The sequence below is a fragment of the Homalodisca vitripennis genome, chromosome 2 (assembly GCF_021130785.1).
Source record: "Homalodisca vitripennis isolate AUS2020 chromosome 2, UT_GWSS_2.1, whole genome shotgun sequence".
NCBI classification, from domain to species: domain Eukaryota; kingdom Metazoa; phylum Arthropoda; class Insecta; order Hemiptera; family Cicadellidae; genus Homalodisca; species Homalodisca vitripennis.
The window spans coordinates 113,437,255-113,454,562 of record NC_060208.1 but is presented as its reverse complement, the minus strand read 5'-3'; positions in this window follow the sequence as shown (position 1 = coordinate 113,454,562).

Sequence of the window (17,308 nt, the reverse complement as noted above, 5' to 3'; positions counted from 1 at the left end):
ATTGAAACCACTTCTGATGCAAGAAATTCCATTTAATTTCTAAATGAGGGACTTTATTCCTCAAATTTGGTCTGGACTGAATACTTTACCAATATAATCAAGATAATTTGATATTATTTCTATTAAACTTACACAAACATGTGTTATAGTAATGAAAAGGAATTTATTAATTTCAAAGTTCTTAAAATGTACTTAACCTAAATTGAGATAGTGGATAATAGATAATTTGTTGCGGAATTTACGAGTGTATTGCCATATTTAATTAGTGGATTACTAAACAAAAGTACGACTGTAAAATTAAATATAGTTAGAAGTTGAAATTATATATGTATATGATGAAAAATAAGGTAAATCGTTCTTATAATTAATAACAAAATCGGTATTTTAAAGCCTATTTATTCGACGGATAATAAATTGGAAGTGTGTATTAAATACTTAATTCCTAAACATCGAATGTTGTGTTGTCTATATCACATATGCCAGTTTTCTGAAATGTGATACAATCTACTTTACTTGAGGATATTGTTTTCTATCCCGGTATTTCCTAAAATTGTTTACTACCTTGGATTATAACACAGTAACTGTAGCAATCGTAATGCAGAACAAAGTGGAAAAGGGCTTTATAATTCTCAGGTCATGTACAACATTTGTTACTTTTGCAATATTTTACTAAGCACTAATGTCTCCATATATTTAAAGTACAATGTGTCAATATCATATAATTATTTACACAATAACACTACAGCAGCGCAACTGAATATGTTTTAAAAATATTGTCTAATTTATTACAGCCAAAAATGTCTGATATTTAGAAACCACATATATATACAAAGAGTTTTTTACACATTTTCTGATAATGGTTTCTAATTTCAGGAACATATTTATATATTGAGTAATTCTCTAATTAGATTAAAAGTTATAGCCATATTTTAGTTTGGAATTTTCTACAGGCAGAGTAATGAGGAATATCAATCATAGCTGTATAAATTACCCTCAAAAATGCAATACATCTTCGATTTAAAACTAAGTCACACATAATAACCAATTATGCTTGAAAATTAAATACACATATAATTTTTCTACTTGATTTATAAACATATTTTCTGTTTCATGATGTGAATGTCTTTATTTCTTGATTTGTTTAAACCTGAATCATATAAGTATACTTATAATGAAAAACATTAGTTTACATAAATAAACGTATAATAACTTTACAATAATAAAGAAATAGAAAAGGTCTTACTAGATATAATTGTAATACCAAGAGGACAATATCCTTTAGCCCTTAGATATTGGAAGGATTACCGTCCCGATAGAACAGGAGACACTAGATTCTCTTAAAGCTTTACAACACAATGTTACTTTTCCGGCTCTCAATACATTGTCAAATTAATATTAATAACTAAATGTGACGTGTTCATTACTGTAGGATAGTACAATTTTAATACTGTGTTTCTAGTGTTGTAATAGTTTACTACACTCTGTGTCTATATTACATTTACTGGTTCAAGTTCATTATTATTACCTCAAAGTGTCTGTATATCAGACCTAAGAAAATGCTTGTTTTAGAATTCTGGTGGAATCTAAATAATTGGCATATTCAGAAGTTTAAGCCTATATTTGGGAAAAGAAAACAATTAAAAAATTGTAATAAAACATTAAAGAATACATATTTATGAAATATTGATAAGCTAAATAAAGATTTTTCTCTCATTTAATAAATTCTCTAATTACCAAAATGTACAAAAGATGGAATTTTAATTTCGGGAAAATGTTAATATAGAAAATATATTGTTGAATTGGTTAAAAGACTAAATAAAAGTATCATCCGATTTAAATGTTGAGATAAATTACATAGAAATATAGTTGAAAAGTTTTAATGCAATATTGTTTTATCTCTAGTTCCAGCATTTTATGTCGACGGCCAAACATAAAATTAATATTTACCTATTCCTTCTCTCTGGTATATACCCGTCCTTTTCAGAGTAGACATATTATTTCATCTTATAAGTTTTTCAGTTTTATAATTCGCCATAAATATGAAAAAAAATTATATTCGTGATATTTAAGTACAGCTATTAAATAATTTGGACATAATTTTAATAATCTTTCTTATCGAGGATTACTAAAAACTATGATAATAGGATAGAGATTAGTCCAATAAAACTATTTTCGTTTAATATTAGTTTCTGGATTATAATAAATTGATTTGGTGAGAAATACGTCGTAAAATTTAATGGACATGATTAGCGTGGACACAATGATTATAGTAATTCAATAAACATATCCCTTATCGTAACATATACAACTTTTTTACTACTTGAAATCAATAATTTAAGAAACAAATTGTAATATTATAACAATAGAACTAGGGCAAAATTTTGCGTACACTTAATAACATTAATAAGGTAAAAATAAAAATAATTAAATTTGATGCAACGTGTACAATTCATTATAATTGAATTGTACGAGTATAAGCTCACGACCTAGTCTTTCTAGACATTGATAGAAGAATTTTACTCATCACAAATAAACCGTCAATGACACTAAAATTATGTGTGGTTCGAAGTGGAAGAATATGGAGTGTTTATTAAAATCCCCTAATAAATGTATTTTAATATACAAACTTCTGATTCTGATCAACATTAACTTTCGGAAACTTTTGTATTTTACTTTATTATTTTATACTTGTCAGATTTACTGTATGTTTCTAACTTACTTATTTATCGTGTTTGTTTTTCAATAGGTATATTTTAATTTTAAACTGCAATAATAGTAATAACAACATAAGGTGTAATTTATTAAATATTTCCTGTCTAAAGATGGAGCTGAATAACTGACATTGCACTTAGTCCTAAAAGGAACTTTACAATTGCTTCCATGGTACAGGATATTCAAGGTGGGCAAGGATGAAAGCACGGGTCTATTGAATTGGAAGATAGGGAGACCTTTAAATTCAAATCGAGCAGTGGACAAAATCCCCTCATGACCACACTAATAACAACCATTAACACAGAGAGCTCCACCACTTCCAGCAATCATCCTCCGCAGTAAATTAGACATATCAACTCTCCTTGGCACACTTAAACTCCAATTCCTCGACTTTTGCGATTGGTAATGTCCCGCTACTCAAAATCTGTAAAAATGACTATAAAAGAAACATCGGTTATGCAGAACCAATTGAGAATTCCACTGTCTGGTATAAACCGGCAGGAATGGAACTCTTCTGGGGAATTGTAAAATATACTGGATAAAATATGATGTATTAAACGTATTGAGATTTATATTAAAAGAAGACCTACCACTTTCAATATTTTATATGAACCTAAGCCTTATATAATTTAAAATTATGTCCTGTATTAATTAACTTTAGTGTAGCTTTTATCAAGTATAGACTTCACTATAAATCTTATTAAAGAGATAGGACTTTTAAAGCTCGACAAGAATCTTGCAGTTCTGAGCAATTTGGTGTTCCAAGCCGGTTTATATTTTGCTTTTATCCTCACTACTACTTTAAAACTTTAACAGAGTATTCAATAATGGGCAATAAATAATTTAGAAATTAGTCGCGTGTTATAGGTCAAAATGACAAAAATTAACACTGATTTTGGATTACGGCAATAGAGTCCATAATATTAACTTTAAACACTTAAGCATTTAAAAGTTATACATAATTAGAAAATAACCATCATGTAAATAGGCCGAGCGTAAGTAAAGCCTATCTCCCGAGGCTCTTGAATGAATTTATGATTTATTTATGTCTGTCTTTCTGGATATCTGAAAAAGATCTGGCTTATAAAATTAATTGTATATGATGCTTCATGTCTATAAGAGGAACACTTGAGTTGTATGATCGTGCATGTCACTCCTTGGGATTTAGCCGAGTGTTAGCTAATACTTTTACATTCATCTTATGGGTAACCAGATGGCAACGATTAAATAGCTGAATAAAAGAAATTTGTAAACAAACTAAGCACACTCATGAGACTTTAACATATGCCCAAAATGTATACAGACATTTTGTGTGGAGTTTTATTATGTTCACACTGATATGATGCCCAATTCAATGAAACAATATGTGAATGTATCATGTGGAAAAACTTCTCTTGAACAATTTTATCTGCTGACTTGAGATTGCATGCAATTTTATTTCAACATAGACAACCTTGGAAATTGGCTTATCACGTTGAAGCCTATCATTCAGTTTTTCTTTTGTTTGCGGAGATGCAGAATTTCTTTTTCCGTACCTGTTGTTCTATCTGTTTACAGTGAAATGAGATACAGATATCAAATTACATATCGTCGAACACATATCACGTGACACGTAGTATGATGTACTCTTACCTTATAAGTGACATTACATTAATAGACTTCATTTTTATCAGGATCATAAAATAATTTGCTAACTAACCTTATTTATAAAGTAAAAATAAAAAAAATCCGTTACCATTGCATTTGACCATATTGGCTTTTTAAGAACCAAGATAGTTTCTGTTCCATACACAGTTTCTTTTGCAATTTATTCTGTAATTGGTTTACTAACGTAAACTTACAACACTCAGCTCAGCATAAAGCACTCAAATTCATATTTAAAAAACTACACCTTTCTTAGTACACTCATTTTGTTAGTTAAAAGAAACGTAACACAAATGTTTATATAAAGCTGATAGTGTATAAGATGCTTGAATTTGTTACTTACTTCATTCTCACTATACATACATCTTATATGATGTTTCTGGACTTCGTGTGGATGTAAATTTAAAGAGCTAGCAATTAGAGTCATATGAGCTGTTTTAATTAATTCCAAAGAGTATTTATATTCTCCTTATGTAAGTAAAACACTTATTTTGTTGTCTTTGAGTCTAATCGGTTAAGCATAAAATTCGGTTAATGGTTTTAGTTAATATATTAAGTAGTGTGTAGTATATTTTGCAGGAATGCATTGCATTTTATAACGGTATAAAATAATAATAAGATACTCGTACAAATACCATCTCTACATTTCAGTAGCGGCTTTCTGTTGACATTAGTTATTTTCTTGCCTTTGGTATTTCAGAGTTTACACTTTAACGAAAGTGAAAATTATTAATTATCATTCATATTATTACGAAGTCCAAAAAATATCAGGTAAAAGAGTCGTTCGATTCCAATTTATTACTATTTTTACTAGATTTATAACGTGAAAGGAAAGGTTTTAGATCCACAAGTATTGAAGGGATGGGAAAACAATAATTGGTTGGAAAAAGCGATAGAAATACTATAGTATAAGTAAATGGGATTAGGAAAAGTCATAAATTACAAGTTAAACACCGCTCTACTGCTTGCAAGCCTAAAACATGCTATAAATTTACCCTCCACCATTTAAGCTCCTTGCCTGTAGCTGGGAAGGCAGTTAGGCCCTAGATGTCTAACTAGTCGAACGGAATGATTGAACCTCCGTCGACGGCATGGGCGTGTTGAGACCGCAGGACACCGGACGGGCTTGTTGAGTCCCCGACACCTGCAGGGAGTAGTGAGACCGCAAGACATCGGACTGGCTTGTTGAGTCCCCGACACCTGCAGGGAATGGTGAGACCGCAGGACACCGGACGGGCTTGTTGAGTCCCCGACACCTGCAGGGAGTAGTGAGACAACAAGACACCGGACGGGCTTGTTGAGTCCCCGACACCTGCAGGGAGTAGTGAGACCGCAGGACACCGGACGGGCTTGTTGAGTCCCCGACACCTGCAGGGAGTAGTGAGACCGCAAGACACCGGACAGGCTTGTTGAGTCCCCGACACCCGCAGGGAATGTTGAGCCCGCAGGACACCGGACGGGCTTGTTGAGTCCCCGACACCTGCAGGGAGTAGTGAGACCGCAGGAGACAGACGGACGGCTTGACCGGGCTTGTTGAGTCCCCGACACCTGCAGGGAGTGAGCAGACCGCACGGACAGGCTTGTTGAGTCCCCGACACCCGCAGGGAATGTAGAGACCGCAGGACAACGGACGGGCTTGTTGAGTCCCCGACACCTGCAGGGAGTAGTGAGACCGCAAGACAACGGACGGGCTTGTTGAGTCCCCGACACCTGCAGGGAATGTTGAGACCGCAGGACACCGGACGGGCTTGTTGAGTCCCCGACACCTGCAGGGAGTAGTGAGACCGCAGGACACCGGACGGGCTTGTTGAGTCCCCGACACCTGCAGGGAGTAGTGAGACCGCAGGACACCGGACGGGCTTGTTGAGTCCCCGACACCTGCTGGGAGTAGTGAGACCGCAGGACACCGGACAGGCTTGTTGAGTCCCCGACACCTGCAGGGAGTAGTGAGACCGCAAGACACCGGACAGGCTTGTTGAGTCCCCGACACCCGCAGGGAATGTTGAGCCCGCAAGACACCGGACGGGCTTGTTGAGTCCCCGACACCTGCAGGGAATGGTGAGACCGCAGGACACCGGACGGGCTTGTTGAGTCCCCGACACCCGCATGGGAGTGTTGGTCCGAGGGACACCGGACGGGAGTGTTGAACTTCCGACGCCCGCATGGGCGTGTTGAGCCCGCAGTTCACCAGACGGGCTTATTGAGTCCCCGACACCCGCATGGGAGTGTTGGTCCGAGGGACACCGCACAGGCTTGTTGAGTGTCCGATACCCGCATGGGAGTGACGGTCCGCGGGACACCGGACGGGCTTGTTGAGTCCCCGACACCCACATGGGAGTGTTGGTCCGAGGGACACCGGAGGGGCTTGTTGAGTGTCCGGCACCCGTATGGGAGTTTTGAGTGCGCGGGACATCGGACGGGAGTGTTGGACCTCCGACGCCCTCACGGACGTGTTGAACTTCCGACGCCCGCATGGGCGTGTTCAGCCCGCAGGTCACCAGACGGGCTTGTTGAGTCCCAGACACACGCATGGGAGCGTTGAGCCCTCAGGACACCGGACGGGAGTTTAAACGCATATGTGACAGATACGGCCAAACACAAAATAATTGATTCGTAATATTTAAGGGCTCTGTGATGTAATGTTAGCACATTCACTCGGCAAGTGAGAGATCCGGGTTCGAGTACCGGGGGAGCAAGTACTTTTTGTGATTAAATGTTTATTGAAATTAAGCTTGGCTATTGTCATTGATACTAATTTAATTAATGTAAATAAAATTCGTTTGACAGTTCTCAGTTGTATTACACAAGGGTATAACTAATCGAAGACAATATCCAATTAAATTGTAAAAACTAATCAAGTACTAAGACTGGTTACTTAATGAAGAGACCCAGGGGGAGCACTTTGAGGATAATTTTAATTAACTTATTACTCTAATTTTCACTTTAAAAATTTAATTTATTCCATTAATTAAGTCTTTAGGATATGCTATGTGTGACCATGAGGAAGTACTAAATCGATGCTAAACAAGAAAAAAATGGTTAGTAAAGAGACCCTAACGTGTTTTTAACTAGACGTGATTAACTTTCTAAATCTACATTCCACTTAACTCACCGAAGACGATAATAAATGTGAAAAACATATTTCTGAAACTCGCAGTTGCAGTATGAAAATAAGAAAATATACGGTTCAATTCCGCTTTAAGCAAATCCCTGAAAAAATATGTGAATAATCTTTTATCACCAAAAGGCGTTTTTTCTCACTTCAAAAATTGTTTTACTGTTTAAGAGAGCAAAGGCCACATGTCGTTGTTTATTGAACCTTTTCCAGATAAACCGCACTGTGTTTTGTCGCATCATCGTGTGTTTAAGGAGGCTAGTACGACTACTCGTCTGAGGGTGATTATTGATGAAAACTCAAACACTACAAATGACATATATTTAAAAGGAATCTTCATATAGGTCCGCAGGATTACCAAAAATATAAGTTCATTTATTTGAGGGATGTCCACAAAAGAATCTGTCGCTCTATTAATTAAACACTATCACTTACTGCATGACTCACAGTGCCTATTTACCTAGCAGGCTTAGTTTTCAGCTAACGCAAGATGAGGAAATCAATTTTCCTGCTGTCTTTCATGTGTCGTGGAATAAGATGTATGACGTAGCCCTAGGTGCTGATACAATAAAAGGTGCTATATTTTTTCAAAACTATGTTAAATCTCTTTTAGAAAAGGGCGGATTTCTTTTGCAAATATAAACAGCTAATCATGATAAACCTCTTTTCAACAGAGTTCAAAAAGCCATTTGAATTTGTTGGTATTCCAGAGAAACTATTCATTAGCATATTGGGTTTATAGTGGATTTCAGACTGTTTTACTTATAAAATAAATAGATCTACCTCTCAGATATACATTCACCGAGTAGCATTATATAATGTCGCGAAAATATTTGACCCGTGTGGGTTTTTATTACCAAATATGGACCTAGATATTTATCCAAACGTTGTGGACAACAAGGCATGACTGGGATTTCTCCCTCCCCTTTGACTTGTGGCAACAATGGATTTTATTTACGGAACAACAATATCTGCTTGAAAATATATTGTTAACACGTCATTACAATAATTATGGTTCCAATGATATACAACTGTACGGATGCTGTAAGTCAAGTGAACAGGCATTAGCTTGTATTTATTGACACGATTTTTCTGATTTTCCTCGTTATATACACGTTACACTGATTGTCGCTAAAACCGGGGTAGTGCCTCTCAAATGCGTTTCGCTTCCACTGTTATGGAATAACACTGGAGTTATGCGGCGTGCATTTATTATCATAGTTAATGATTTTTTTCTCTATTGGTTCTATTGACACCTGGACTGATTCTACCGTTGCTTTACACTGGATTCGCTTTCAGCCCTACTAGTTAAAAAAATATGTCGCTAACAGACTATCTTAAATGTAAGACCGGATCTCAGTTACAGCTCGGTCGCACGTATCTTCACTGCAACATCCGGTAGATTGCACCTCTTGCGGCTTATTTCCGTGGTATTATTTACAACAAATTCTGATGTTCCGATCCGGATTAGATGAATTTCAATGATTATAAATGTAGTAAAATAACCAGTAAAGAAATAAACATTTCTTACAATCTTGAGCTTAAAACAATTCAGTACAGCTTTCTGACGATGTCACAATGCAATGATGATAGTTTAGATTTTTTATTAAGATTTTCATCTTGGAGCAAACTCCTCCGCGGTCACCTTTATTCTACGTTTCATTCATAATACACGCAATCCTTTGTCTACATTTTAAAAAAGCTGAGAAATCAACAAAAAAGCTGAGAACAATGAGCTGAGAAATCATAACCTAAACAAGTTCTGAACCGAAAGTTTAAAGAAGAATAAAGTATTCACCAGCAATCTAACAAAACTGTAATCTTTTCTTGAGGAAAATGGCCAAATAGTAGTGGATGGTAGGCTCAAAAAATGCTCACATTAGTGTAAAAGCAAAACATCAAAATTTCCTCCATATATATAATGCAATTTCATCATTAAAAATGGATTATTATCAAAATAAATATCTCCATGCAGGTACTCAGCTACTGCAATCGCTCATCACTGAAAACTTGTACTATCAGCAAGAAATTTATTCAGATCTCGTTAGCATAAATGTCTACTGTATTCTCGACACAAGCTCAGGACCATACATCGAATAATGGGAAACAACAGGTTATTATGGAATAGGTTATACTACTGGCAATTCTCTCTGTAGCAGTCTAGCTCTGTACAGTTATCATGAATTGCACCTTGCGCGACTTATCAAAATTTAAGACGGTTTCCACTATTTCCAAATAAAATAACACAAATTATCAAACAATATTAAATTTTATTCATGAAGAGTTGGGAATGGGAACAACCAATATCCAAACAGTTAACTGATAGCTAACAGTGATATTTACTGATAATACAAACATATGCTATTTAATGAAGACATGGGAATGAGTACACTAAACACTAATGCAAAGCCTGTGTAAACTTAACTAATCGATTTAGGCCTAATTAATAGCTAATCATTATGTATAAGCAATCATGTTATTGCGATTCCTGAAATCTTTCACAAATAATAAACACATCATACCTAATGAAGATACGGGGATGAGAACCGAGTTGACATGAATAAGTAGCTCGCGTAATTTGTGTTCATAGAATCACAATCAACTAATCACTAGACATTATGTAAACACATGTATTACCTTTGTAGATTAAAAATAGCGTAAAGATTGAATCGATCAATGTATGTTACTTGTTTGATACAGTTCTGCAAAAATTGTAAGAAAATTCATACTTTTCATGGGATCAAAATAAAATGTTCATGTGGCTTACGATCCAGTAAGGTTTCTTAACTACGATTTAAATCCGTTCCTTCATATTTTTACGATTTATGAAATATTGAATATAAAATCATACCCACATAAATGAGTTGTGTATATATAATTTTAGATTTTTTCATAGTAGGCCTACTTTCTGAAGTAGCCAATGGCGCAGTGTAGCGGGTACGGCGGTTATCGCAAGATAACCAGATCAAGCAACGTCGAGCGTGGCAGCTGCTTGGATAGGTGACAGCTGAGCGATCCTGTCCTTGCAAGCGGCCCGCCTGCCCGGCCATTGGTGGTGGTTCGAGAGTCACCTTTAAGCCGTTGGTCCCCAGGTTAAGTGTTAGAGAGGGCTTCTTAGCCCTAACTTCGCCTGGTAAAATAAGACATTCTTTACTTTACTTTACTTTTTTCTGAAACTGCTTGGAATAAATTTAATTTCTATTAATGACATGTTTAATAGAAACTGCAGTCATGAACAACGAGGGTCATGAGGATAATGAGACGATAGGTCGTAATAACCGTATTAGGATTCATATTATGTGATTTATAGTTTCTGAGGTACTTATTAGAACTGTAATATTCCTGAATTTTATTTTTTATAGAATAAACCGTTTTATGAGGTATGGAATCTTTGTATTTTCTAAATAAATATCTGCAGATCATATTGATTTTTGTGGCCTGTCATGACAAAATGCTTTGATAAACAAAAATAACACTCTAAATTTTAAGTGGAAGTGCGGTTCTACTAAAATATAAAATTTCAAAATCATACCATACGACATTGTTTAACAATATCTAAATTAGATGTAACTTTCAAAACGTATAAGAATAAGATTTTTCTATTATTGCTGTTATATAAGATGTCAATATGCATATAGTTGCTGCAAACTAATAATTAATTGTACTGCTCCAATTCTAACCCATAGTAAAAAGGTAAGCAACAGTTATATTAATTTTTCTTTTCATTTGCTTCATCTTCAGAACTTTGTTGTGTTTCATTGTGATATAGTACAAGTACTATATTTATGCAACTTTATGTACTAACTATTAAATATCAAATAATACCATTATGGTAAAACATAATTCTGTTGTATCTATCAATGACAGTAGTCTTAAAAAGGCTCTCCGGACACAGTAGGATCTACGTTACAGTACATTTGGTTCCTTACAAATGACCCAACATTACATCCGATACCGCATTGTATCTTGAGGTTTTCCAGGCTGTAAAGCTTTTTTGTAAGGATAAGTCTTAGTGTGGTCCAAGGTCTTGAGATTTATGTATAAGCGAAGCTGTAAATTAAATCTAAGAAATATTAATAATATGCTATAAGAAACCAAAACACACATCTATTTTAACTTTTAATATAAATATTCTTACAATATTCTATTATCTTTACTCGTTAACTACTGATACGTATATATGTATATAATATCTACGATTACTGGAGATCTCGTATCAAGTGCACTAATAACACTTAAAAATTAAATAAAAGAGATTAGGTAGTACGGTTTAGCTATTTCATATATTGTTCCGTTTTAATCTGTATAAAGTAGAATTTTAAAGTAAGTTATGAATTTAGATACAATTTTTATTTACTGAGTTAACACCACAGTTTTGCTCATAAGAGATGAAAGAGAACTAACCACTTAGCAAATTAAAAATCCCTTTATTCTTAAACTATTCCCTATAGACCAATGGCCAATATAACCTACCAGCCACTAGAACCACCTGGCTCATAGAAGTTTCCAGCTCTTTTGAGGACCATTCAAATCCGTCTTCTCGCGATATCTGCTATTGAGAAATGGAGTCTCCATTTTGTAGCACAAAATATGTATTTCTGTATACTGAATCGGTGTCTTTAGGAGCCTCTTCAGCATTATTGCACCTTTACTCTATTCTCAACAAACATCTTCAGTGCACGGAACTCCTTGTCCTCAGAGAGTAACGTTTTGACTCCTCATTTTTCGGGATACCTCGAAAAGTATTACGATTACACCGCTTACAAGCAAATAATATTCTGCTAAAAGCATTTTCATCTTAATATTGTAAAGAATATAAGTTTTGTCCTCGTTATTCTCGCGGTCTGAGACTATTCAATAATATGCACAAGAACCATACCACACAGATGCCTAGAATTCTACTTTTCTAAGAGACTATACAACTTGTTAATTAATCCTATATCGTATCCAACTTAAGTGGCAAGTATTCCGTTTTATACTTAACGTATTTTGTGGAATAAAAAGAAATTATATTTAGTAACCAAGGATTAATTTTTATACAATACATAAAAACCCTTATTGTTTCTTAATTATCATTTTGGCTTGCTTTTGGGAACTTTTTATTTTTTATGTTTATTTAATTAAATAAAATCAATACTAAGCAGTCAAATTTGTAACAGCATTGTTACTTAAAACGCCGTAAATAAACCTATGAGTTTAAGCGTCATATTATTAAAATATGTTAGTGACGAAACACATATGTATATGAATAAACACATTGTACAAATGTGTATAAATTTAAAGATTTATATATTATTTATAATAATTACCTGATACTTTAGAGTTTATAATTACAAAACAATTCGTAGATATGGTTGTAAAAAGAAAATAGGTTACCTATTTTACTCCTGTTAAGGTACTCATTTATGTTTTATACCTAACAGAAAGTAGTTTTATTCTTCGCTAGTAAATGACGTAAACCGGTATCCTAATAGTATTACAAATGCAAATATTACGTTGTATTTGGTTTAGCTTCCACACGTGAACTATTCAGCCGAATGTAATGAAATTTTACATGGCCATTCTTAAATTCCCGACTTTCCTAAAGGGGTATTCTTATTAAAAATAACTAGATTAGCTAAAAACACTAAAACTTGGTCTCTAAGGTTCTGAAATATTAATTTAAAGAGCCCGTTAAATGTAAAAAATGTTTTGTAAAAAATATACAAAAATGTTGTCAGATATTAGGTATTATATTTAAAAGACAAAGTTTCTATCTAGCTGTTATTATACATTACTATATATTTATTACACGTATTTCCGTTGTCTTTTGACAGATGTAGGCATCTCAGACCTATATATATGTGTGTGTGTGTGTGTGTGTGTGTGTGTGTGTGTGTGGTGTGTGTGTGTGTGTGTGTGTGTGTGTGTGTGTGTGTGGTGTGTGTGTGTGTGTGTGTGTGTGTGTGTGTGTGTGTGTGTGTGTGTGTGTGTGTGTGTGTGTGTGTGTGTGTGTGTGTGTGTGTGTGTGTGTGTGTGTGTGTGTGTGTGTGTGTGTGTGTGTGTGTGTGTGTGTGTGTGTGTGTGTGTGTGTACATACATACATTCCTCTTTTGGGTAAATAAGGCAGAATAAAGTATGGCTCAATACATAGTAAGACCGAAATATACTACAATGGGCATCAATATAAGCTTTTTCATACTTTTCCTGTTAAGGAAAACAATGCTAAATTAACAACGCAATAAAAATACTATGATTGCTGTTAATTACCATAAACATAAATATACACTTTGTGACAAGAATATTTTTACTGTGGCAACTTGGTTAAAGCAACATTGACGTCGGAAATATAATTAACTCGCTCATACACGTGCAAAACCTACGAGTTTGCGTGTGAAGTTGCGGTTACTGCTAGTTTTGGATAATGACCTCGGCAAGATAAAAACTAAATCAGAAAAGATATTTAAAAGTGACAGGACAGGAATTTACAGTGATGTGTAAAATTTTGTACGATCTTTGATTTACTGAAAGGAATAAAGATGTATAAATTAATTGCAAAATCCGCAATGAAGAAAGAAAAAGTATACTTCGTTACAAATACATATTATAAAAGATATGAACTACTGATATTTTTAAAGGTTATTTGTGAATTAGTAGATCTATTAAAATCTGTTGTTTAGTACATAGATTTTAAAACTCGTAAAACGACGATGTGGACTAAATTTCCCACAGTTCCAGTACGAGTATTGTGGTAAGGAAGCTCTTAAGAGTATCTCATATGTCATTGTCTCAGACTTACATGTTTTCTCAATCCGAGTTACGTTTTATTTTCTTGCTCAAATCAATCTTTTCTTCCTTCTTATTGTTGTAATAGTTCATAATTTTCAATCTACGTTAATTATATACTAGATCGTCACTAATTCTACTAAAATGGGTATTTTTTGGTAAATGTTTTCATGCTCCAAGTCTAAAGTATAAAAAAGGAAAGTATCCACAACTAGAATAGTTTTCTAAAAGATACAAATTCTAAAATTATTAATTATTAATTTCCTCAATGTTCCTCAAATTTCATTGAATATGCAAACTTTATCGCTTAAAAAACATTTTGAAACAAGTACGACAGAAAATTTTAATATAGTCGTATACTTAACGAGTCTGCACCATTGTGCTCTCTGAATAATCGTAAAAAGGTACGTACTTCATAATGTTATAACGCAAATTACTAATATTAAAAGCAAATTTACTAATTATAAACAACCTAATGAATATTTTCTCTAGTTAAAAACTTTCTGTTTTTCGCCCTGTTAATAGAATGCCACAAAAACAACGAAACGTAATAATGATTATGAAAATACTCTAGATTTGAGTTATTTTCATTTTATCTACTTACTGTGGATTACTCTCACTAACCCCAGTAAAATATTTAGTTTCTGTTAAAGTAAGTACAATGATAAAATGAAGTGACTTATTTTATTCTATCCAAACAAAATATAATTTGAATAGAAAGTACGTCATGATAAAATATTATCCACAATATCATTCACTGGTATTATTCATATGAGGTATAACTGCAGTTTCAAAATACAACATTAAGTTTTGTCGCTTATTAGTCGGAACCATGTCGTCGGGGGGTATATGAAAATAACAGCAACATAGCCACGAGACAATACGATGGGTATCATACGGTATATCTTTGTACTTGAACTGCCAGCCTTTTTGACAACTTTATTTAGTAACATTGTGAAACAATAACGATAAAATTGAACCCCTTACCTATCACTTACATTCCCACACCCAATTATTAAATTTTAAATGAACCCCATATTACAGCCTGCCATTCACCTTACCCTAACCTAGCGCAAAACCTATCCATTCAACGATAACGATAAACCTATATCATGATAATAAAATTTTTAATTTAAATACTATGCAGATTTAAACATATCTCTCGTTATTTACAAAGAAGAAAGGTGTGACTTTGGAATTCCATACTTGTTGGTACTAGTTATTTTGATATATAAATAAAACAGATCGAGGCTGATAGTTTTTATTATTGAAATGTTTTGTATTTTCAATGACAGAATAGTAAAAAATCAGTGAAAGATGTCTTGTAATAAAAACTAAAAAGAATATTATTTTAAACTTCCGATACGAGCTTTGACATATTGGCATACACTTCTAGCTTGAGAAGGGTGAGATAGGGTAATACCTTTCCTTCATTTTATATAAAATTCACACTGGAATATTTATTAGGCATCAATAAAATGTGAAACTTTAAAGTAGTATACCTTAGCATCAATACTAAATTACCTCTAGTTTTAACGTCTCCCTTCTTATCTTTTATACGGTTAAGAATATGAAATTAATATTGAGAATTACACAGTAGTATACCGTGAGGAAAATTTTTACGGATTACGAAACCATCCCACTCTCCCAAAATATGATATAAAGAGAACATAAAAACATTCAATAAATGATTTTCACATATTACCTCAGCATTAAAGACCCTGATTAGGCAATTTTTGCCAAGGAAACTAATTTCTGACTACTCTATCAATATGGTCAACGCTTAAAAAAGGATTATTAAAAAACTATTTGAATGCTATGTTGTGTGAACGCATAATTTTCATGATTTTTTCCTGTATTAAGACCTATAAAATGTGTTTTTCACGTTGGAGGGTACAAAACATTGATACAAACCTTTTCATTGTAAAATACGAGTTCTATGGCAAGAAAATGCTTTTGACAGATATAGTTAAAGTTCACTTATCTAAAACAGTATTTAATTGAAGTTTAAATTTTTTTGTTTCTTTACTCTTTTGGTGGAAACCTTATAGTCACAAACACGTCCTCAGATATGTCATAAAATATACCGAAAGACGGATTAAAAATCTTAAATGTTTAAAAAAAGGATTGAAGAAGGTTTGCATCATTTCAAAATTTCATACAGCGTATAAAACGTTTGATAGTTGGAGGTTTGTTTAAAAATTTAATACGTAACTAAAACGATAAAATATTTTCCAACGTATTTTCCCAAAATATTTTGGGAGCGAATACATTTGACAAAATCGCCTTTATTTTATAATACTATAATCGAAATCCGTGAAAAACTAAAATAATGACAACTTATTTAATGCGTTTTACGAGAGTGAAACGTTTTCCTAACACACGTAAGCATATATATTAAGTACCGTTGGATCATCATTTAATTAAAGGCTATGTCATCTCAAAACTAATGTACGAATAGTATATTACTGAAATAACATTATAAAATCTATGAATATATTATTATATGATCGTTACCATTGACATAATAAGTATGATATAATTTACCGAAATATTAAAGCTTACTTCGGTTTAGGTGGTTATCTGAAATTAAAATACGTATATTTGGGTAATCTAGGATACTTTAGGAAGGTGTGGTATGGTCACTATTTTGTAATTTGTTAAAATAGTGTTCCTGATATATCCTACTGCAACACATTAGTTTAAAACTGGTCCGAAAGAGGTTTCGACCATGCAAAGAAACTTCTAATAGTGTTATAAAATAGATTGAATAAGTCAAAAAGCCGCCAAATACAAATGTTATTAATGATTATTTTATGCATTCTAAAAATTGTACGTTTGAGAAAGGAATTACTTCAGATAAGCTTAATGTTTCAAGCATAGTAAAACTGTGTCTGAAAAACCATATGTCTGAAGTGAGTCATTTACTGGCATAAATAAATTATGTATGGCATAATAGTACATTTAGTATATAATTACCTTAATTCAGCATGAACATGAGCAGGAGTGCAGGAAGTTTAAGTAGACTTGAGAGTTGTCCCTAAGGATCTCACTCTAAATGCTTCTATTGTG